The sequence below is a fragment of the Chlamydotis macqueenii genome, chromosome 2, assembly GCF_036417535.1.
Source record: "Chlamydotis macqueenii isolate bChlMac1 chromosome 2, bChlMac1.mat, whole genome shotgun sequence".
Taxonomy (NCBI): Eukaryota; Metazoa; Chordata; class Aves; order Otidiformes; family Otididae; genus Chlamydotis; species Chlamydotis macqueenii.
Genome location: NC_141557.1, coordinates 129,851,615 through 129,875,913, shown reverse-complemented (window position 1 = coordinate 129,875,913; position 24,299 = coordinate 129,851,615). Strand labels below are relative to the sequence as shown.

The window sequence follows — 24,299 nt, the reverse complement described above, 5'->3', positions numbered from 1 at the left end:
GAAATATAGATGCTGGTACAGTGCTCCACTGAGTGGACTCTGCTGCTTTCCCTTATACACATGGCATCCTTACAGTTTACCGCTTTATTTATCATGAAACTTTGGGTTTGTGATGGGACAAGTTTGGAAAAGAGCTACATATTTGAATATGCCCATCTGGTGAGTGGCACAGGATAGGAATGGGATGAGCATGGATTTAAAGATTGTACCATACTGCACATACCTAAAGGACCATACTAAGATCGCGCAGGCAAGCTCATAGCTAGTGCCTGTTTTTCAGTCTTTGATTTTACAGTTTTGTGAACTACATCTAATCAAGTGCTTGAAGCTCTATGAAATATATTATTCATGTATTATGTTTCTAGCCCCAGTTCTCAGTTCCTTTCCACAGGCTGTGGCTGTCTTGGCAGCAGACACATGGCATGGCAGCAGACAGAGTAGTTACCTCAGACACATAATATGGATAAGAAAAGAGAGCTGCCCAGAGCTGGCTCTGAGGGCAAACTGAGCATTTATATCTGTTTCTGTACCATAGCCCCTGTTCAGAATTTATACAACATCAGAGCAGAAGGTAGGTGGCGACTTCCAGTCATAACCCAGAATTTTTACATGTGTGCATCCCACTTACGGGCAGGAACAAAGCAGTTTGTGGCCAGCAGCGTTTGCCTTTTCTGCCTGATCTGTATGTCCAGGGAGATCAGAATGGAAAGAGAGAGCATGACAATAGAGAAGGAGTACGGAGAAGACTGCTTCTCTGCAGCTACACTGGCACTTAGGGGAAGAAAGCATGGTTGTACGGAGATCCGTACAAAGAAAATTATCACCAGTAGGCACCAACTGGGCCTCAGAATATGCTTTCATTTAGTTTGTGCTGCTGAGCAGAGGCTCTGAGCCAGGGACAAAGTGTTCTGAGACACATGCTCTGTAATACTTCTAGATTTCTTGAATAATTCACAAAGCTTTTGGACCCCTTTTCCCCAAACACACACAAAGCCAATTGTGCTGTAGAGGAGAGTTTGAGAAGCTCAGTAAGGAAAGCCACTTGCTTCTTCAGCCTTTATATAAGCATTTTAAAGCAGGTTTTGTTATTCCCTATTTTCACTGGATGATGAAGCCGACCACTTAGTTTTTGCAGAGTTCACACACTGTAGTGATTTACTTTTTATCTCTTTATTAGAGTTTTACTGCCTTATTTACACTGTAATAGTGGTAGTGCTGTCTTGCATATAGTCATATTGCCTTTGATTGGGAACAATACCAAGAAAACTTAGTGCTTCATGATTTAATTATATGTGTTCTTTGCAAGAATAATTAAAGGATCATGCCAAAATCTTATCAGAGCATGAAAATTTAGCATGCCAAGAGTGAAGCTATTTAAGTGGCATACCAATGATTTATTTGCTAACAAGATTCAGTTTTAGAAACTCTCTCTTCACTGTTTCATTACTGGAAGTTAGAAGTGTAAAAAGTGTAGTTATCAAAAAACAATAGTAGGAAGAGAGAATACATTTTTTCAAGTGACTTGTGATCAGAGAAGCCGATTCTTCAGAAATAAGCAAATATTTTCTGAAAAATCAAGCCATGGGCAGGTATTTGAAAGTCAACTAGCACTGCCAAAGCTGTTCTTGCTTTTCTAAATCTTCACTATAAAGTGTAGTTACTCATCTGGAACACAGCTTTAATCTGTAAGTAAGTATTATCTTGTTTCAGAAGTATTGCAGCTGAATAGGAAAAGCTGGTGATTAAGTTGTTCTGAATAATTAAACAATTTAAGAGATTCTAAAGTGGCTGTAGTCTCTACATGTCTTATGAAATAGATCCTTTATTTACCACTAGATCCTCTGCCACAAACATCTACCTGGTTATTTTTTCCTAAGTATTTTCTGTATAAAATTAATTAATCCATTCCCAAACAATAGATTTAACTGTCTCCAGTAAAACACAGTTTTGCATGGCACATGTGTCTTGACCTACAAAGTTAATCCATAGCTTCTCTTGAATCATAGAATGATAGAATGGTTTGGGTTGGAAGAGAGCTTTAAAGGTCATCTAGTCCAACCTCCTTGCAAGGAGCAGTGACATCTCCAACTGGATCAGGTTGCTCAGAGCCTCCTCCAACCTGGCCTTGAATGTTTCCAGGGATGGGGCATCTACCACCTCTCTGGGCAACCTGTTCCAGTGTTCCACCACCCTCGTTGTAAAAAATTTTTCCTTATGTTCAGTCTGAATCTGGTTCCTTCTATTTTAAAACCATTATCCCTCGTCCTGTTACCCCAGCAGTCCCTGCTCAAGAGTCTCTCCCTGTTGTTCCTGTAGGCCCCCTTTAGGTACTGAAAGACCACTATAAGGTCTCCCTGGAGCCTTCTTTTTTCCACAATTGTAGAAATTGAAGAATTTTTGTATACTTACAAACACTGGTCTGTTGCAGGAGAGACTTAAAAGGATTTATCTGTAGATGCTTGAAGGAACCATAATTTAATAAAGTAGTATTCAGATCTGCAGATCATGTTTAACATTTGAAATGTATCAGTAGCACTAAGTCAGTTTGGGTGTCTCAACAACTGACTGATCCCAGAAAGAGTATTGGCGGTATCCTGCAAAGTGCTGATCCTCAACATTTTTAGTGCTTTGCAGAATTGATTTCTCAGTCCCAAGGCAATTGTCCATGTCATGCAAGTGCTGCATACTATTATAGTCAGAAGCCTCCATTTGAGAGTAATCCAAGAAAGAATACGAGTATTTTGTGTCCAAGTTCTTTTTGTGAAACATTTGGCTCCAATGCATTTCATAAGGCTCTTTGAAAGTTTCTCTTTAGAAAAAGATGTGTTTTTTCTATGTGCATAGTTCATTTTTAAACCAATTCTAGCTAAAAATCACCAGATAAGCTGTTTTTTTCAACAGAGTGACAAATAGCCATATTTTTGTTTCCCCACAGAAGGAATACATTTATGTTTTTAAAACATGTATTTGAGTAGTCACATAAAATAAGCAACACAAAGGTGCCATATTGAATTCATTAAGATTTCTCTCTCATATGTAATCCCAAGCATCTAGATCCTTATAATTTTATTGGCAGAGGGACCAAGTACATGGTTTGACATATCAGCTGGGCTAGGAATATCATGCATTTCCAAGCTCATGTTTTGGTTCTATTTTCTGCCTTACAAGTGACTTCGGTATTGATTAAGAGGTCCCCACTGATGATGACATTTCCAGACTATATTTAGCAGACAGATTTTACCTGTCCTGTTATCACCCCTCCAAAGCAGGGAGATGGAGTGTCCCTTGGTCCCTAGTCCCCTTGGTCGTTCAATGCTCGGCTTTCTTGCTACTCTTTGTTCACTAGACCATAACTGCAGGCAAAGTGAGACAGCAGATTTGCCGGACTGTGGAGCTGCCGGGCCCTAGAGAGCTGTGATTCCCATGGCTATTGTTGTCCCAGGGAACAGAGGGCTCAAAGAAAACTAAAGGTAAAGGACGGGTCACTGATTCAGTCTTCTTCTTCTTTGATATAAATAATTATTAGGAAACAAAATTTAACTTTCACCTCATAACCAGAAATTAGTACCATTTTTGTTTGACATAGTGACATCTTACATTGTTAAACAGAGCCTTCAATGGCTACTAGGGATTAGTAGGGGAACATATTTCACTTGCAGGTCACCTGCACAAATCTGGCCTGGGGCACGGGTGATTGACAGCTGTTCAAATGTGATGTCTGTAGGAGGCCCCTGTGAAGGAAGTTGCAAGTTTTGGTCTGAGTAGGCAGGTGTCAGCACTACAGACTCACACTGCTGTAATTAGTAATCTCTGCTGGCAGTGCCGTGCCGGCTGTGGAGCCAGGACCAGGTGGAAACCCAGCCCCAGGTTGGCGGGTACGGACGCTGCGGGGACGTGGGGGCTTTCTGCTGCCAGTGCTGCGCTCCGGGTGAAATCCACACCCCGTGCAAGCTCTCTCCTGGCGTAAGGGTGTGCAAGTGAAGCAGGAGCCTGTCCTGAGCCATTTTGTGCAGGCTATTCTCTTTAAGCATGAGCGTTACTGTGGTGATGTAACCCTAGAGAGAGTAAATGCCAAAAGAAAGGGTTTAATGCCCTTCACTATTTCTGTCCCAGATTCCTTCCCACAAACCTACATTTTGCCGGTCCTTTTTCTTACCGCTTCAGCTCCTTGCTACGCTTTCCCATGCAAGCTTTTTTCCCCTTGTAAATGATGTGAAGCAAATACCTAATGTTATCTTTTGTGCTGATGCAAGAAAATTAGAGGTATATTACAGTTCTGTCCAGTATTCTTTCCAGAGAAAACTGCTGGTTAGGTCAATTTACTTGGCACTGTACATCGCTTTAATCTTAACTTGGGGCCTGCTGTAGATATACAGCAGCTGGGTCTAATGTCTTCATGCATGGTTGCAAGTAAGCCAGTTAATTTCTGTTTGTTGAGAGGTAGGAATCAAGCAAATTTTTCTCTGTTGAATGAAAACATTGTGGGGCTGGTAACAGGTGAATAAGCAATACTGGATAAGAAAACAACCTGGCACTAGTGCCTAAACTTTGAAGAGCTGGATTCCACAACAGAGAAGTCACAGTTTCATCCCACTTATAATGGCAGTTATTTAGTCCCAAAAATTTGATTAGAAGAATTAAAAAGAAAAACTGGCTTGATGGCCCTTATTCAGGAGAAAACATGTCACCGGTGAAGAAGCACTTAGCTTAAAGTCCACTTGCAGCTTACAGCTGCTAATTGAGGTGGTCAGTGTATTGCTAAATCTGTGTGCAGGCTACAAAAACTAAACAAATTACCCCCCTACCACGATGACGTCTACTCAGGCTCTCAATGACCTCGGGTTATATCCATTGAGCTTGTTGCTATGTGTTCACAGAGGTAGCATTGGCGATGGATGGCCCAAGTTCCTGCCACATTTTGTAGAATCATCAAAGATTAAGACTAAATTTACTGGATCTTTTGACTTTAAACAGATCTTTAGAGTTAGAGACAGTTAAAGGGTTAACTACTTAAAAATAAGTGCTAATAAAATTGCCTATGTTCTAATTAAATGTAAGTTGCAAGAGCTATGGCTCCTATCACATTAATGGTAGCTTAATTCCTAATATACCTTGCAGGTGTATCTTAAAATTACCTAAAACTGTTAATATATTTAGAAAATAAAACTTTACGTAAAATAGACAACAAATCTTAATAGTAGAAAATGTAATCCAGGTCTTTCTTCTCCCAGATGAACACCTATAGAGTCAGGCAGCTGTCTCCTCTCTTGTTGGGAACCTTGATCTGTTGCCTTCACAGTGCCACAGCCTCAGCAGGAGGAGCAGAGCACAGCTCCAGCTAAAGCTCTCATGTAGGCAAGGTGAGAGAGAGAGAGAGAAATAATCTGAGGGGATAAAATCTCTTTTCCCCCCTCAATTTACTCTAATTTGTTGTTGTTGTTGTTGTTGTTGTTCCTGTGTCTATATTTGCAGGATCATAGAATCATCATAGAGTCATCGAATGATTTGAGTTAGAAAGGACCTTAAAGATCATCTAGTTCCAGCCCCTTGCCATGGGCAGGGACACCTTCCACTAGATTGAGGTATTCAGAGTAGAAGAGTGTGCTTCCAAGCACCATCATATTTTATTACAAGACTTTCTTCACCTGTGCAAGCCTAGTTTCTCTTATTTAGTGCATAGGCACTTAAAAGAAGCAGGAAGTCTCAGGCTAAGAGGGATTCTGAATCAGCCCCTCTTACTCTGTAAAGTGTTGCTGCCCAAGTCTCTGTTTTGTCAAATCACCAACTGAGAGAAGTTGCATTTCAGAAACCTTTTACGAAAGAACTGGTGAAAGGCTATCAAATATGACAACTTCCTCAGGATAGAGTAAAGAGAATTAATTCTACATGTGTAATTTCCGTAAAGTATGTCTCCACTGTTTGTTAAAAATGCAGCTAGGATACAAACTTTAGTCTGATGTTTCCTCTCAAGCTTGACTGCTTAGAGCACTTTCCTGCAAAATTCTATGTTTACCTAAGCCCCAGGTGAAAAGCCACCTTCCCCTCCCCTACACCTATGCAGCTAATGAGCCATGCCTCTTACCCTCCCAAAACTCTCAGCTCAGCAGAAATTAATCCACTTTCTTTGCCCGGTTCTAACACATGCCACCAGGTTAAGGCAGGAGAATGAACCTTCCTACCCTTTTATGCTCACTGGAGGATTGACTGACAGACAGGTACTTCTTTGTATTTCATTAGTCATTATGTAGTTTGACACTAAAGCTAAACCAACTTAATTGCTAGCTGCTACCAAAAGAGGCGGTCTCATCCCTCTCCTGCCATCTCGCTCCCAACTGCATGGTCACCCTAGCTCCTTTGCACAGGCACCTGCCCCCCTGGGGACTCAATTCAGAGGTTTAGACCTAGAAAACATGAACCCTGAGAAAATATGTGAATAGATAGACAGCTCCCCTTCAGCATTGATCGGGTGCGCATGGTGGTGGAAGACTGGGGGCAGGAGCATGTCGCTGGGGTGGGAAGGGAGAGATTGGACAGCTAATTTTAGCAGTGACACGGTGTTAGATCGGCTTAGCCATCTTGCCAAACTAGCCTTGGTATTCTGTAGAGAATTGCATAATTGCACTATTCCACAATAAACCTGTGGTTCCTGCTGTGACTCAGCCTGTATAACTGAATTAACTTTCCCAATGAATCATGTTTCTAATGTAGTTCATCGGGCATGGTTGCGCAGACCATCTGTTAGTGGTGTCACTAACGTGTACGCCTGACACGCCACCCCTTGTCTTGGTGCAACTCTTCAAGCCTATAGGATGAATGAGATGGGAAAAACTAACCAACATTAAATATAACTTCTTTTTTCCTGGCAAATTAGTTGTAGGCTGGTCACTAATATGTCATGATAGACAGCTGTAGCAGCATAATTAATGGAGCAACACAAGGAATGGAATGGCAATGGGCAGTGGAGAGAAAAGGAGCGGAGAAGTGCTTAAGCAGATATTGGCACGAAAAGAAATATCTGTATTACCATTGCTGTAGTAAGGGTTTAGCAAAGGCTTTTCTTTATCTAAAGTGTAAGAGACATTTGCTTTTGGAGCAGAGGGTCTGAGTTTAACCACACTGCCAACATGCCACACCGTGAATCCTTGTGACAATCTCAAAGATTAACGGGGTGATGCAATTTGCTTCTTGTCAGTCGAAGTGGGTGCGACCCTGGGCCCTGAGTACAGGGTAAGATAAAGCAGCTGTCTGACCAAAACTGTCAGTAAGTTGGTCCTAGAACGAAGCTTCTAGTATTAGATAGCATATTCAGGGCTGGTTGTTCACTCAGGGGAGGAAGGGGCTAGGGACAAGAGGGAAATTTCTCAGGTGTCATATCACCCGTTCAGGAGCATACTTACCTTACTGAAACTGCTAAGCTGGGGCAGGCAAACTGAGCAGATGACAGGACAAATCAGAACCTGCAAAATATTGTAATTGTATACCTATACCTTCATTAGCATCTGGAGTTACACTTACATCAGCATCTTCTAACTATAGCTCTGTGTTTTCTCTGCTGGTATTTTTCAATAAAAGCCATTGCATGAAGAGCTGTGGAGTCAATGCACTCTCAGATTCTCAGCAGGGGGTTACTGAAGCGGAAGAAGGACAGCAGGATCAGTCCCACAGCATGATAGTGATATTTTACAAACAGCTTTGAAGCATTTGGACATGTACTATTTTGTGGTTGCCTGTAAAGTTCTCTGATGTGTTTCAGAGCAATTAAAAATCTTGCCATATGCTCCAGGCATCTTTTTGTGTGGCTGTGGGTTATGTGCAAATCTTCAGGATGACTGCTAGAACAGTTGTGAGCGTATTGGATGCTTGCATGACTCAGAACGCAACTTGAAATGTGTTCAGCATCCCATGTGGACTGCAGCCCATCGAACTGGAGTGCTCTCAGCACCTCGCCACAGCAGGCTCTTAACAAGTGGACTGCACTAGGTTAGCTTCCTCGGAAAGAAATCAAGTACCGCTCTCTTAAAATCGTTTGTGCCTTTCTTTCTGCCCAAATTTGTAGAGGTTGACAAACTTTCTCTCAAGTAATTCCTTAGTGCTACTTTGCTGCGCGGTGTGTGAAGGAGGAAGCTTGTCACGCAGAGCAGCCTGTGAGTCAGATCTGTAGGGCATGTCACTGGCACGTCAGGTTCTTATGCGGAGGCTAAAAACAGTTTGTGTCAATGCTCCCCATTAGTCGCCCTAATTTTCTGATGGAAACTTGACTGTCACTTCGACTTAACTACATCGTTTCCTAACATACATTGATGTGCAGGATTTGTTTTCCTAACTGTACTGTGTGTAAAAACTTCATAACAAGACCTAAAATGTTGGTTTCTTTGTAAATGAAAGCTGGTATTTCACATTCATCCTCTTTCTTATGATCCTTCAAAACAGAGGCAGCTACTTATATACAATTTTGTTATTCTTCCTAGTAAAAAACCTCATTAATTTTGTGCTGATTGTGTGTAACCTTTTAGTCAAAACAGGATCATTTGAAGTATTTTTAAAGTTTGTCTACGAAGTATAGTTGCATACTGCATAACATGTTAAAAACTGTGAATACTTCACGTGTGTAAATATGCTTTATTACTAAAAGTTTACTTTATGTACTCTAAGCCCTGATCTTTATTTTAGGACTTTGTTTTACTTCTAGCTGTCTCTATGACTGAATTTGAGGTATAAGCTCCATTTTACATTTTGCGTGTAAAAAAATATGTTTCTTGTTTCCCCTGAAAAATTCTGAATTTCTAATTATGCAAGGGAGCTGTTTAGCATTGTTTGAGGTGTCTGTTTGACAAGCAGTCATGCAGAAATAGTGCAATGTGTAGGCTCCCAGTATAAATAGAAGCAATCATGATCCAAGCTGTGGATAAGTAATTAGAATAATAAGTAGAAATAAAGAAGCTTTGTCAGTTTGCATTCCTTTTTCTGGAGCAGCTACGGGCAAGTGTAGAAACTGATCTTTATCTTTAGTTTTTCCCCCAAAATAAGGATAAAATTGGATTTAAGAATAAGAGCTTACCATATGAATTTAGGTTTATGGAGGATGTACTCTAGACTGTCAAAAATAGTGTGCCTAAGGCAGATTTGCTTCTAAAGAGAAGAATGCAATAAAGCTTAGGGTTATACTGAAACTGAACTGCAATATATTATGAAATAGTTTGGTTCAGTAATTCCTGGATTGTTACATTCAGATTTTCAGCCACTATGGTTCTTTGTTGATTTAAAAAAAAAAAATCCTCTGTTAAATGCCAAGGAGTAGTGAAGTTAAAGGTCTAAGTTTTCTTTCTGTCTGAACTTTTGAAAGCAAGAAGGAGGTAATAATTTACACTTATCAAAAACTGAGTAGTGACCTGAAGCTATTAAATGTATTTCAAAGAAATGATTGAGAATACTGGCAATGAAACAAGCCTCAGCAAAAAGTGACCATCATGTCTATGTAGTAGACCATATCTGATTAAGAAGGCTCTGAAAAGCTGGGCTCCTTTCAGATACTTTTCACCCTCTGAACTAGGATCTAGAGGATGAGGTAAAAGAAGACTGCACCATCATGTATGGTCTGTACAGTCTCTAGCATGACCTAATCAGCTTCAATGCTGCTCTAAATTATAGCAGAACAAACCAGCCTTCTGATTCTTCATTGTATAATCTACTGAACACAAGAGTATTTTTGGATTATTCTTTACTACAGGTTTGTAAATGTTCTGGAACTAAAAAATAGGCAGATAAAACACTTTTTTTTTTTTTTCTGGTACTGACAGTTTTGGTTTGTAGACTAGTTGCATAAATAACTCCAGGACATATGACATCTTATTCATATAAAATGTGTTGGCAAAATTTGGCATGAATTGGTTCCATTTCATCAACTTTCTTTTTCCTTCTCTCTCTCTCTTTTTTTTTTCTTTTCTGTGGGAGTATTTCTATTTTTTTAATCATTTTGGAATTTGGAAGTTTATTCATATCTCCTTAAGCGTATAATAGTTCAAGGAACACATAATTCCTTTTAGGCAGCAGCTTTCACAACATGTGATGGGTGCCTCTGAATCAGCATCAAATGCTGGCATCTCCACTTCCTCCTTCATCAGAAGTAGTGAAGCTTCATCAGAACTAGTGAGAAAAAAATATTCCAAGAGAATTTAAAGAAGTGATGCTTCTTTCCTCTGGGGAAAAAAAAAAAAAAAAAAAAAGGAAAACCAGATTTAATATTAAATGGAAGAACACAAAGCCACTTTTCAAAATCATCCTATGGATTTCCTTCAAACTTAACAAGGAATTAAAAATTTCTCTTTGAGGATGGACACTGTTAATAAATAATAACGAGAATTGAATATGACTTGTCGTAAGACAGAACTCCTTTGCATGGATATTTGTAATGTGATTTGATGTTTTTTCATGTGTGGAAACCTTGGATGCAGGATAGCCTGTTTCTGGCAGGCCTAGAAAAGAGCAGAATTCAGAATAATGCAATTTTCAATCTGTATGGTTAGATTAATAAGATATCCTACCATCTACTTTCTCCAACTTTCTGATCCATTTGATGTAACTACCTGCAAAAATATTTGAGCTCACTATTTAGAAAATAACTTCTGAGATATTGAGTTTCTGGTATACACCGTGGCTATCTCCCAGCCTCACAGGGGGACAAGAGGCAGGTGCCCAGCAGCCCTCCTTCTTGCCTTCTCTCCACCCTGAATTTCCCCAAACATAATTCAAGCACATGGGCCGGGGGAGGTGTTGCAATGAGGCCTCCGGACCAGGCAGCGGGTATCTGCTCGTGCGGCATTCAGTGCACCCTGGGAACTGCATCAATGCAGAGCCTGGGAGTAGTCACCCAGCTGAGTGAAACATGCTGGATCTGACCCTGAAGAATGCTGAAAGACTGTGGACCATGGCCGTTCTCCCACCTGATATTCACATAATTCCAGTGTACCCAAATCTTTCTCCTCCAAACTTCAAATTACATTGTTCAACATGCTGAACTCTGCAAGAAATAATTCAAGGAAATGCTTCAGGCGATGGAATGTAAAACTTAGAAAAGTCCAAAGGTTTCTGCTCATAATGGGATCCCAGTATCATTTAAATACATGGATTACCTGATCTTTTTTTCTTCTTAAATTGGATATTTATAAGGTAGAAAATCCACAGTGTTTCAGCTTTCAGGAGCTTAGTGGGAAGAGCCTTTTATACCATCAGTAGGTATAACCCTCATCTCTCTTGCCAGACTCCCTGGTTGGAATAACAGCCTGAGAACAGGTCACTTTATACAAAATAATACCTTTGGAGGATCCGTGGCTTTGCTCTTCCCAGATTATGAGCCCAGACACAAAAGTCTGATCAAAGCAATGGAACCTTTAGAAAACCTTTCCAGAGGAAGGGCTGGATGTCTAAGCTGTTTTCCTATCCCAACTCAGAGAATGATTTTTCTGGGATCATATATCAACAAATAAACTTTTAGCTAAGCTATGGGAACAAAACCAAGTGGTTTTGGCCAGTAATAACATCACAGTTGACTGAGGATGATGCAGAAATCTGAATTTTCAGTATTTAATTTTGTCTCGTATTTCTAATTATCTATTTGAAATTAATAGATTACATTCTATCTTATTTTTATTTTAACTTTATTTCACAATTACATTTTTCATCAAAGCCACAACATTTCTCAGTTTTGAAATCAATGTTCTCTGATAACTTAATTCCATTTCTGGATGCAACAGACTTAGATTCCTTTCTACATTAAATGGAAACAGAGTGCAGGGTATTTAATATCCTGTCATTGAGACAGTGCAGGCTGCTACTATACAGTGAGTGGTATATAAGTACGTGAGTTTTGAGAATTAAAATGAGCTGGTAAGCTAATAAAAGAGTAAGATGTAAGGATAGTCATTGTTTTTACATCTAAGTAAGGCCACCCTAAATAATTTTGAGCAATTTGAATGTTTTGAACAATCTTTCTTAGGGTAATCTGTGCAATAACTCTTGACAACATTAATACTTTGAAATAATTGATTTTAAAATTCTGAAGCAAGCAGAGCATGAAGGTTAAGACTACAAGGCAATAAAGACAAATTGGTTTTGCGTTAAAACCTATTTTTTAAAAAAGCGGTACAAGTTCAGTGAAGCACAACTCATGTTTTAAGAAAACCTGCCTCGTGTGGAAAGAGTCCTATCATTTATTATACAGATATCCGTGGGCATTCACAACTCTGTTGGTTGTAACAATCTACAGTCTCAGGCCGTTGAATTCAGGATATACAGTTTATGATTTTGTATACTCTGTGGCCAAATAAGGTAAACACCCAGTTGGGCTAGAGCAGAGCTGTTAGCAGTCTGACCACTTGCTTTCATAGTCTGAATTCAGTACCTATTATTGTTGCCCAGTAGTATACTGGGTCTGGCTGGGATGGAGTTAATTTTCTTCATAGCAGCCTATATGATGCTGCAGTTTAGATTTGTGACAAAACCAGTGTTGATAACACAGACTCTTTTAACTGTTGCTGAACAGTCTTGCTCAGGGTCAAAGCCTTCTCTGTTTCTCACTCTGCCCCGATGCAAGCAGGCTGGAGTGAGCAAGAGGCTGGGAGGGGACACAGTTGGGACAGCTGATCCCAACTGGCCAAGGAGATATACCATGCCGTATAACACCATGTTCAGCAATAAATCAGGGGCAGGGGGGAGCTTTTCTAAGGTAACCATCACGTGGAAAGTGGCTGAGCATCAGTCTCCTGGTGGGAGGTGGTGAGTGATTGCCTTCGCATCACTTGGTTTTGTCTCCTTTTTCTTCACTTATTGAACTGTCTTTATCAACCTATGAGTTTTTCTCACTTTTGTCATTCCAGTTCTCTCCTCCATCCTGCCAGGGTGGAGTTAGTGAGCAGTTGGGTGGGGGCTTAGCCGCCAGCCAGGGTGAACCCACCACAAGTAGGCAAGATCTCTTTGGATACTTTCAAACATATCAGTTAACAGTACTCTGCATTAACAGGGTATCTAGCTCCCACCTTCAAGTTTGATAGTTGCTGGCGATATTCAACTTTATTCTCACATTGTAACAGAGTTGTGGGCTAGGTATCTGTGGTTTTTTTTTCATTTTTTCCTTTGCTGACTTTGTTGAGAATGCAGCAGACCAATGCACACAGTTCAAAACTTTGATCTCGTGTGTATTCCTTAAGTCTAATCTGCCAAAGAAATGTGAGAAGGCCATGGATTTTGAGCATGCCATGTACTCGGCTCAAAAAGGAGGGTCCATGTACCTAATCTGCACAGAAATCAGATAGCTTGACCTGCAGTGTCTTCTTGGCACATATAAATGTCTCCATTTCAATCCTATCATGAGTTTGGACAAAACTGGAGACTAGGGCAGAAAATGTGACCTGAGCTTTTATTTTTATTATATATACAACGTTTCCTGAATTATCCTGAGAAATCTGTTCCAGTAAATTATGGACTCTATTGCTCTTTCTCTACACTATGCAGAAATAAGCACTTCAAAATTCACTTTTAATTTTCCGTCTTGGGTTATATGCAGTATGTTTATCGGTGGTCTGGAAGTAAGCATAAAATCATCTCTCAGTAATGTTTGCTGATAGCACAAAGACCAGCAGAGTGTTAAATGGTGGTAAATTGTAGAATAAAATGCTGTAAGCCTAGCTGATTCAACAAAGTCCATCCTGACACAGCTAACTGCACAATTATTCATCAAGGAACAAGGGATCAAAGCCATACCGACAGAACGGAGACTTTTAGCCTAAAGTAAGTAACCGATCAAGGGGTCATATAAGCTGGGTGACTGAATAAGAGTTCCTGTTATAGTATTTGACCACGAATGTCATGGGTAATAGTAAGTATGAGTTACAAGTTATGTACTTGTATATGGCATTGGTCAAGCCGATGCGGGAAGAATTCATCTAGTCCTGATGTCAGCTTTTTTTAAGGGATGTGGAGACACTGAGGTAAGTTCAAAAAACAACCACAAAAAAAAGTATTTTCTGGAGGAAGTGGGGGGAAATGCCTTCTGGTGAGAGACTTGAAAGCTTGTTTGGTGTGATGTCTAAAGGAAAAAAACTGGGAGCTGACTTAACTCTGTCAAAGTACTTACAAAGAAAAAATTGTTGATTCCTAAGGGACTCTGATCCAGCTGAGAAGGACAAAATGAGAATGAATAGCAGAAATCTGGAGGCGCACAAATTCAGATGACAAAGAATGGGTTCTGAGAAAAAAAAAATGCTTGCCAATGGAAAGAAGCTACTAAATGTTTCTGACATTCTGTGGAGCAGGATAGGATTTCTCTAATCAACACATAAAGACAGTACTATCATAGTAGGACATACAGGAGGACAGTCTAGACCAACTCAGATTCTCTTCCGGCTCTATAAATTGATGAATCTATGTGATTTATAACTATGGAACACAAATCTCACTAACCTGTAGCGTTCATCAACTTGGTCCAAGTAGCACAGACCAGGAAAATCAATGCACATTTTCAGAGAGGGAGAGGAGCTAAATTGAAGGAACTGTGCTGGGGTGTGGTGCCAACTTGCTTTCATAATGAAATCTCAGATGAAATCTGAGGAATGAATTCTCCTACCTGAGGGTGCTTCTTTTTGAAACTGATGATTCAGTCAGGTCTCTTTCTCATTTCTCTTTGGGTTTTTTTTTGTAGTGGATTAATTGATTTGGAGTTGTGTTTTAGTCCTGTCTCTCCATCTCCTGTAGAAGCAGTTTCTAGCTACAATGAATTTCTCAAAATAGGCAAGGAAGCCTGGCATCCCATCTCTGGTTAATACAAGCACAACTCACAACTGCAGTTTTGCAAATGGTTTAAATCAACACAACCAGGGTCATTATTTGGCTTGTTTGCTGTTGTTTTCCAAAGGGAAGGCAGGAAGGGTTGCTTTTTAAATTCTTATGTGTAACTTAGTCTCTAGTCTTACCTCCCGTGTTCAGTGCTGGAATTGAGGAATGGACCTCTGAGTGTCAAACACTGCGGGTGACTCTGGAGTTCTTTATCCATCTAACAAGTTACTTTTACACTGCTACTAGTTTTTCAGCATTGAGTAGTTTTTCCTTTTTTCAGTAAAAAAATGATTAAGACTTTCCAGTGAATACTGTGCCTTACCACAGCGTATATTTCCTTCCACAATATTTTTCTGTTTGTAGAGTGAGCTTATTTTTGCTCATGTTTTTTGACTGTATGAAAGCTTGAACACTACAGAGAAAAAGTTAAATAAAAATATGCAGTGACTTACCTTGGGCTCTGAAACTGTGAGTTCAAAGCCCATATTGGATCTTGAACTAGCAGACAGTAACTCTCAGTTTGAATATTCCCTGTTTGATGCATCATGAAAATGAAAGCACAGTCACAGTCTGTTTTTTTTAACTGCTGGGGGATTTCTCTTTTTCTAAAGATCTCCTTTTTCTCTACAAAAAGATAAATTATTTTCTAGTGCAATCTTAAAGAGTTGGATTTAGGGTAGGGGGTTTCCCTGCATCGTGGGGGAATTTCTTTTTAAGCCACAGAGTAGTGCAGTGCTTTTCAGTGGCCACAGCACAGGCTTTTCTTTTCTTCCCCACATAACAATCAGAACCCATTAGCAAGGCTTAGCGTATCCAGACTGATCTTGCTCAAGTCATTATCTCTGTCTAGTTTCGTTAGTGGGAAACAGGGTTCTGCAGTGTACAGGAGACATCTCACCCTCCTCCAGCACAACTCTCCCCCAGATTCTGCATCTTTGTTCCATACACACAAAATAACCCCACTGATGGATTTTAAGACATCTCAAGCCCCTCTGCAGAAATGGGAAGAAATTTTCACAATATGAACAGGTAATATTGTTCTGTGATTTATAGCTACTGTACTGGAGTTCCAATACCCAAAGCTTCCTCATAAACTATATAGTCACTAAAACATCTTGCATACCTTTCAGACAACTACAGTGCTTCTAGGTTGGACTAGTTTTATGAGTTTCTCTTTGGTGAAAGTATGAAAAGAAGCATTTCCAGAGGTTGATTCCTCCTACCTATCTATTTAGGACAGGATAAATCACGCTCCAGAGATACCTGTCTTCTTCCGCTCACAACAGGCAGTGAACTTTGACTATGCCCTTGGTGAGTTCAGAGTTAAGTGAGAATGGATCCATCCATGAATTACTAGCCTGCCATTTCTTCTCCAATCAAGAATTTGTTGGGAGTTTTATTAGAAGATACTACTCTTTATGAAACAATTAGCCTTATAAATAGGGATAGTTCAAAGTTTTACAGAAACGTCACCTGTAGTGATGCATTCCGGCATTTGCAGACATTTTGCAAAAAATGTTTATAGGAGAAAACACCTTTGCAGATCAGATACATCTAGACTCCGGCAGGTGGTACATAGTATTAGGATCTCACACGATCAGTTTTAGAAGTGGAGTTCTTATTCTGAGCAGTCCAGTTACCAGCAGTTATTCCTCTCCAAAGAAAGTCAGTGTTTTGTTAGCTTGAGGCTGGGCACAGAGATCTAGCCATACTTAGCTCTAAGAGAATACGTATTTCGCTGGTAGATGAGACAGTCATGAGGGGATGGCTTTAAACTGGAGCAAAAATGTTTCAAAGTGGAGGGACAATTTAAATTCTTTAACCTCTGCTTGTATTAGCTACTTCTTGGCTTGTAGTGTATGAAAGCTTCTTGGCATGTGCCCTGCCTGGGGTCGAGTGGGACGTGGGAGAGATTGTGCTTGGATGTTTGGAGTACTACCACTTGGGGGGGGAAATGTGTAGCATTCCAACAGATATAATTAATGACAAGTGTTGTTGTCTTTCTCCTGTGCCATCCACCCACTGGCTGCCTGGTGCTGACCCCTTGCTGTCCTGCTGACCTCTCCAAAGTTTATTTTAAAAAGGCATCCTTGCTTTCCCAAACTTCTCAGCTAGGCTTCCCTTGGGCTTCTTGTTCAGTGCCTGCCCAAGACTATGCTTGTGTCCACTGCTCAGTGATCAGACACAAGTGTTTCCATTAGCGGGATGATTAATGGAACCTTCCTTGGGAATGGGAGAGGGAGAAGTGGGTAATACAAGTCAAGAAACATATTAAAACTGAACAAAGGAACTTTGTTCCTTTGTTTAAAAAATAACTTATTTTTCAAGTGTGCCACAAATTGCCCTTACTCGCTTGGGTCCTGCCCACATCAGTAAAATGCCACAGTTGTTTGCACAGTGGTGGGCTTGAGAGAAGTTTGTGCTTTCAGCCCAGTTTGTGTGAGTGACCACATCAAATAAATCCACCGGCTGAACTGTCTTCTTTGTTGGCCGATTGAGTAGATACAGGCTTTAATGCTGTGTAGTTCAGGTGCATGGAATTTTCTGCATCTAAATGCAAAGTTAATAAATGCAATGTTAGTAAAACAATGTACAGGACTGAAGAGCATACGGGAATCCAAACTGGCTATTACGAGAGTGCAGCTGTCAAGTTACTCCTGCCTGGTAGCATTCTCCGAAGAGAAAACTGCATGACTAAGTCCCTCATTTACATGATGAGGATCACAGATCAGTTTCTGTCTGATCTCAAGCGTCACCTCACCCTCTATTTACCCTTTTCTTGTTACGGGGTGTTAGAGGCAAAAACCTGTTTCTTCCATTTCCATTAGACTCCATGCTCAGCTCTTTGGATGCCCAGGGATAGCATCCACCCTGTCAACCTAGGCAACCTGCAGATTGAAACAGCACAAGTGTAAAATGGGACGATGACTGATTTTTCACTGCTGAGGGGAACTGGTGAAAAACATGAACGAAGCACAGAGAGAGTAGTAATCTTGGGAGGAGGCTCGGAGCTCTGCACTGCCGCTTTCCTGGGAAAGCAGAGGGCTGGTGTTTCTAGTACAATCAGGTAGGACCTTCCACAACGCTTCACAAGGAAGAAGCATCACTATTTTCCGGGAGAAATTGGTGCTTTTATTGCTTGCTCTTTTTATTCTAACAGTGTATTAAGAGCTTTGTAAAGCAATAGAAAATGCTATCTTTCCACAAGTCCCAACAGCACCGGCAGCTCCTCCGCCTGGCAAACTTTGCTGTTCGTCAGAAACAATCAACTCTGACTACTTGGTAAGTTGTTATTTGGTATGTGCACATATTCTTTACGGGGTCAAATTTTCAAGGTTAGAGCTTGATCCTGTTGCCAAGTCAGAAAAACCAGGCAGTTGCAGCGTGGTGCAAGAGGGAGACTGAGGCATGGGGCTGGAGCTCCACGCAGCAAACCAGACCTGAAGCTCCTTTACCATCTGTACAGCCACAAATGAATTTGTTTTCTCCATTAAACCAGTTCTGCGCATGCTCCTGCCCTCTTGCATGGCACGATGTGCTTTGCGAAAGGCGGGGACCTCCATGTGCCTGCACAAAGGGAAGGCCTGCCCCTCCCCTGCATAGCAAAGGCATTCTGCTTTTGTGGCATCTGGGCCACCACAGCTGTTATAAGGAGGGGTTTTCTCTTTTTAGAAATTGTTAGTAAAGTAGAGCATGTTTTTGTTAAAATATATAGTGTACATTGTGAACTTGTAACTACAATACAAAAAAATATCAGCATATGATTCTGACAGTTTATTGAAAACTTCTTCTGCCCCTACCCCAGTGAAGGGTGGGAATTACATTTTGATTGAAAATGCAACTTTAAAAATACAATTTTTTTAAACTTTTGTGTTTTGCCTTTAGAATTCAGAATAATTTATATTCGCTTATAAACTTTATAAGGTAAAATTGCATACTGAAAATCATATCAAAATATTGGGGAAAATTATTTGACTTTCGCTTTTCATGTATGACCAGCTTTGATGAAATCACTGCAACTAATGTAGGAGAGCTAGCGATCACAAAGAGCAGCTAAGACTTTTTTTCTGAAGCAGTGCTTTTCAGCACTGTTCATGTACAAGTACGTTGTTAACTCAGTGTGCAGCTGCTGGGAATTCTGGTGCCAGTAGCACAGCTTTTAGCCAGGCACAATATTGTAAATAAGAACTAGAGAAGATCAAATATTAGTAATATAGCAATATAAGAAGTATATATGACTATATGAGGGAACAGCCTTTGTGAGAGTACTGCAGAAGAGACTTTCTTAAGGATGACAATTTATTAATTTTAATACTGGTTTTTACCATCTTCTTAATAATTAAACTGTTATTTCACAGTCTGTTAAGTGTAATAATGACTAGATTTTTTCCCCCCTGAGATTGTTGAGGCTTTGTCAGCTACCATTCTTCATTTCTTTTATTTATATCTAAAGATTTTTTTACTGCACTTGAATGATTGATATTCATTCACTCTGTTGTTAATTGTTGCACCCTTACTGGAGAAGACTAACAAGCTTTGTCAGTTCATTACTGCTTCTTTTGTTTTCTTTTGTATGATTAATACCCATAGCTGATACTAAGTTACAGTTCAGTCAATTGTGACTTAAAGACAAGAATGAGATTAATGTTGGGGAAATATAAATTATTAAGCAACTTGCAGGGGCAGTTGATTTTAATGAAGTAAGTTTCTTTACTAAGTACATGTATGAATGTTCAAATTCCTCTGTGGTATAGTTAGAAAGAAAGAAATGCCACTGCTTTTCACAGCATTTGTGAAAGGGAAAGTGATTGTATTATATCATTGCCTTCTGATTTGAGTAAAATATTTTTCAGCCTTATAGGATCTTAAAATGAGTGGAAACAGGCAAAAAAAAAAATGAATTATCATAGACCTCATCTTCAGGGCAATTGGGTTAATCCAGTGCTTTAGAGTCCTTAATATTGTTAAGTGTCTTCCATCTTGTGAAGCCTCGCCTAAGAAGGACACAGTGGTTTACACTTTCGAGGTTATATCTATAGAGAAAATTGACCATACTCTTTCACATCTCTTCTAGACAGGCAGATGTTTTCTCAGATCTAGAATAATTTGCTTCTGGCTGCCAGGGAAGGAGAAAAACCACAGTTCTGAGGTAGAAGTATGGTCTGCAAAAACACTGCATTTTCCTGAAAGAACTGAAAGGTTCTCAGCATTTGAGCTTCTCTTTTTGTGTGTAGCCCATAGGAGAAAGAGATATGCTGTTTGGCATATACGTTTCAAAAATTGAGGGTGAATAGTCCCACGTAACATATAATAAGGACAAAATGGGTTTCATAGAGGAGCAGGTTGAAATGCAATAGGCACAGGGGTGCATTAGGAAGCCTTCTCTTTTACTGTTGGTCCCAGGCTCATTTTTGTTTAGCTGGATGTGTGTTGCAATTTAGTAAAGACACACAAGAGAGCTATTATCCTCAGTATGGGGATTATGGGGATTATGTTGTCTTCTTTCTGTAAGTTTTAAAAGAAGTATTCCTCATTTATGGGGAAAATGGTTAGATAGACATGAAAGTATTCCTCACTCATGGCTGTTCCAGGAACTTGCTTTATTTTTCTGTTAGAACCATTGTAGTACTATCATTTGCAGACTGACATTGGTTTACATCGCAGTTTGGATGATCTTCTCCAGTTGTATAATCACAGGCCAACATGCAGAGTCTGTGGGTGGTTTTAAGAGATTTTCTAGGCTTCTTTGTTTCAGGAGTTTGGTGTCCAAACATTATATGATTTGTTTATACTGATTTCATTGTGAAGGAAAGAATAAGTCTGATCTCCTCCTCTCTTTATTGTAACTTGATAGCATGACAGTTATCTCAAGCATGGTTTCAGTTAGGTCTTATTTATGCTTGAAGAATATTGCTGTATAATACAGGCGGTTATGAGTGCATTTTCTCTGCTTCTGGTGGCAGCCTTAAAAAGCTAATGTTTCCTTCGTGCTATGATTGTATTGTTTATGTGACAGCTAAAATTATTAAATTCTTAGAGCTAGCTGAGACTGGACATAGTGTTTTAGTCTTACTGCCATTTAGGTTACATCATTATTTCTGCTTTTATTGTGAGTGTGCTGATTTTAAGCAACTTAGTATTACTCTGTCATGGCAGAGTAAAACTGCTTGTATCCAGATCCTGGAAACTTTCTCATAGGGTTTGCATACATGAGCAGGCTTATTGGAATCATTTCCATAAAGAGAGTCTGAGTAATGGAGGATTATTATTATTTATCTTAATAAAATCTTTTATTAAGATACAACTGTATATTAATTAACATGCCTCGTATGGGAAAATATTAGATAAAATAGCATCCTGAAGGCTTCTTTTTTTAGCTGTGGCTGGAGCAATTGCCAGTGGTTTCTGTGCTTTACACAGTAACATAGACTTACTCAGGAAACGTGAACTCGGACCCTGTTCCTTCCATAGCCTTAAGGTATTCATAACAACATGTCACAGGAGGCTGTCTAAATGCAAGTACAGCTATTTATCTACCTTCTCAGATAACCAGAACCACCGTATAACAAAAATTTAAAATACTCAATATTGCACAGAGAAAGCATAAGAAGCAATATTATTGCATGCTACAAGTTAAAGAAGCCACTGGAAAGCAGAAGTACGGGATTGGAGTTCCTGCTTTTATCAGCTCTGATCCTGGTGTTAAAGTAATAATTGGGTAAAGAATAGAAATTATCTAGGGAACATGGGATGATCCCCAGGATAGCTCAGTAACTGCTGTGATCATTAGCCTATGGAGTCAGGCTCTTCCTTGCACTATCTTTTCTTTCGCCCATGAATGTTGAGTTATTTTTTCTGAAACAGCTGAATCTTCCCTATTACTGATCCTGGAAGTTAGATTCTCACCTAGAAGGTGGAATATGTGGTTTGTTTGCTTAAAGCTAAGAAGTCTAAAATCTGTATCTCTTGTACTCTGGATGAGTGTTCTCATGTCTGCCACTGACGAAAAGGGGAGTCCCACCTCCAACCACTTCTCCCATGGTCATCTTCCCAGTGAAAAGAGTGAGGTCTGCTCTGGTCTGTCGAAGAGCTGGAAAAGCCAGCTGCCTTGAGGAGATGATTCTGCATCTGTAGATGCTAGCTGACCAAGCTGCCAGGTCCTCTGCATGTGGTCCTAACTTGGCCGCTGAACTCCAGAGAGAAGCAGGAAATCCCTGGAGGTGTTCAAAGAACATGTAGATGTGTCACTTCAGGACATGGTTTAGTAGGCATGGTGGTGTTGTTAGGTTGATGGTTGGACTTGATGATCTTGGAGGTCTTTTCCAACCTTAAAGATTCTATGATTCTATGATTCTCCACTGGGCTTGGAGTACCACATTACCTGCGGGTAGCTCCGTATTCGGCATGTAGCTTTCTCAGGTCGCTCCTCAGAGAAGCCTGGCTCTCCTCTTGACATTAAATAAAGAAACTGAGTATTTAACTTTAGAGCTTTGGTTTTATTCCAGGGATGTGCTATTTAAAACTTTGCTCTTACAGTGCCTAATTTGTAAGCACCTGAATTCTTTATTGAGTCTAACCCTGACAGGTTATTTTGTAACTAGCAAGATTTTGAATAAGCTCTTTTTGACAGCTGTGGTTAATGGATTTTAATAATAGATGCTAGGATGAAATGATAAAATAGCTGTTAGCAGATCTTCCAGACCAAAAGCCAGCTGTTCAGTAAAGTTATTGGACATATATCTATATTTTTGACTGTAACTGTAAATGGAGGAAAAACAGGTCCATAGTTGCAGAGCTCAGTTAATCAGAGTCAAGGAGTGTCTAATCTGCACTGCTGAGTTGCCAGTTGGAGAGATTCCTGAACTTAAGAAGTCAGAGCTCTTGAGGAAATCTGGTTCCTGCTTGTTAATGTCTCTCCTGAAGCACTCTTTGAGCTACATAGTACCCAATGTGTAGCATTCTTACCAGAGAAGCACGTAGGACAGCATTCGTAGAGATGACTGAAAGTGCCTGATCCACCTGCATCATTAGTGCTCTTTTTATCTTTCTACCTGTGTTGCAGTAGCAGCCAGAAGTAGGGGTTAAAGGACTGTAGAGCAAAACCAGGTGCACACAGCCAGTTCCTACTTAAATCAACATAAAACAGCAGTAGAAGCTGAATCTGAGGGTAGATTTGCCCTTTCCATAAAAAGGGGAGCTGTAAGCAGTAGAAAATACAAAATAATCCAGTAAAAAGTACATCTGCCGCTTCACAAAATGAATAGGAACGTAGCTGGTACTCATTTTAAAATCCTTCACCTCCATTCGCTAAAGAAATTGTTGAATTTGTGTGTAAAATAGCAGCACTGGACTAGGCAGGGAAAAAAATATGTATTACAAGAGTTTTCTGCAATGCTGTCATTTAACTTGATCACTGGAGTGATGAGTCACTGAAGGCAGGTTAGTTTTTTACTTCACCTTGAGGAGATACTCAAATACCCTCACAGGATTTTGAGATAAAAGGGGAAACAATGAAGTCATGATACTGCTCCTGTATTGCAAAAAGGCAGGTTAAAATATTTTACTTTAAAAAATATTTATATTGAAAATATATATTTAAGCTTGAAAAGGGATGGGGGGGGGGCCCACACGACGGGGACAGAAACAGTATAGCTTTTTTTTGTTGCTAGAGAACCAGGGTTTTTTTCTTTCCTCCTTGCTGTATAATAAAGGCAAACTTTGGGGCACTTGAAAGGTGTTCTCATACCTGAGATGATAGAAATCTGAATCCAAGCATAATGCTCAACCTCTCCTCTCCTGTACTAAGTGGGCAAACAAAGTACAGATTGCATTTTATCCACTAGATTCACAGCATCTTCCAGGTTTTCCAGATATTGTTGGAATCATCAGATTAAAATGGTAAATTGGAATTTATACATCTAATCTAAATTTTTTTAAAAAGCTTTGAAAGAAGTTCTCTTTTAAAAAATAAACCTTTTCAGCTGCCACCTTCTGTCAGAATATGTGGCACTCACCATACACTAGCTTTCACCAAAAATTGGTTTTGTTTTGTAGTTCACCTCCAATTCCAAACACTGAGAGCTGGGATTGCTGGATGCGATGGGCTAGTAAGGAATGTATAGGAGCTTAACAGCAGGAGCAACAGGCCTAGGTTAAAAATTCAGTGACCAGGAACAAATGTGCCCTTTATTTCATCTCCCAGCTAGAATCCTAGATACAGTTTATTGGCTTTAAACCTTTCTCATTTAGTAGAAAAATCTAAGCTTAGTGTTTCTTCATAATCACAGGCACATTTAATGGGATATATATGGCTCTATAAATTAAGCTAGCACAGAAGTATTCTTTGTTTAAAAGACTTGGAAATTGTTTGACAGTTAACTATTAAATGGTATCTAAAATACTTGGAATTTCCTCTGAAGAAGTGTTTGCCTCTACTGAAAATTACAAAATCAAATTTGCACCACAAGCGATGG

At 39.8% G+C, this 24,299-nt stretch overlaps 1 protein-coding gene across 3 annotated transcripts in view; it reads left to right on the top strand.

Moving 5' to 3' along the window:
* The window catches only part of STAU2 (staufen double-stranded RNA binding protein 2), a 183,957-nt gene that overhangs the window by 140,442 nt on the left and 19,216 nt on the right, over positions 1-24,299 (top strand). The gene's annotated exons all lie outside the window — the stretch shown is intronic.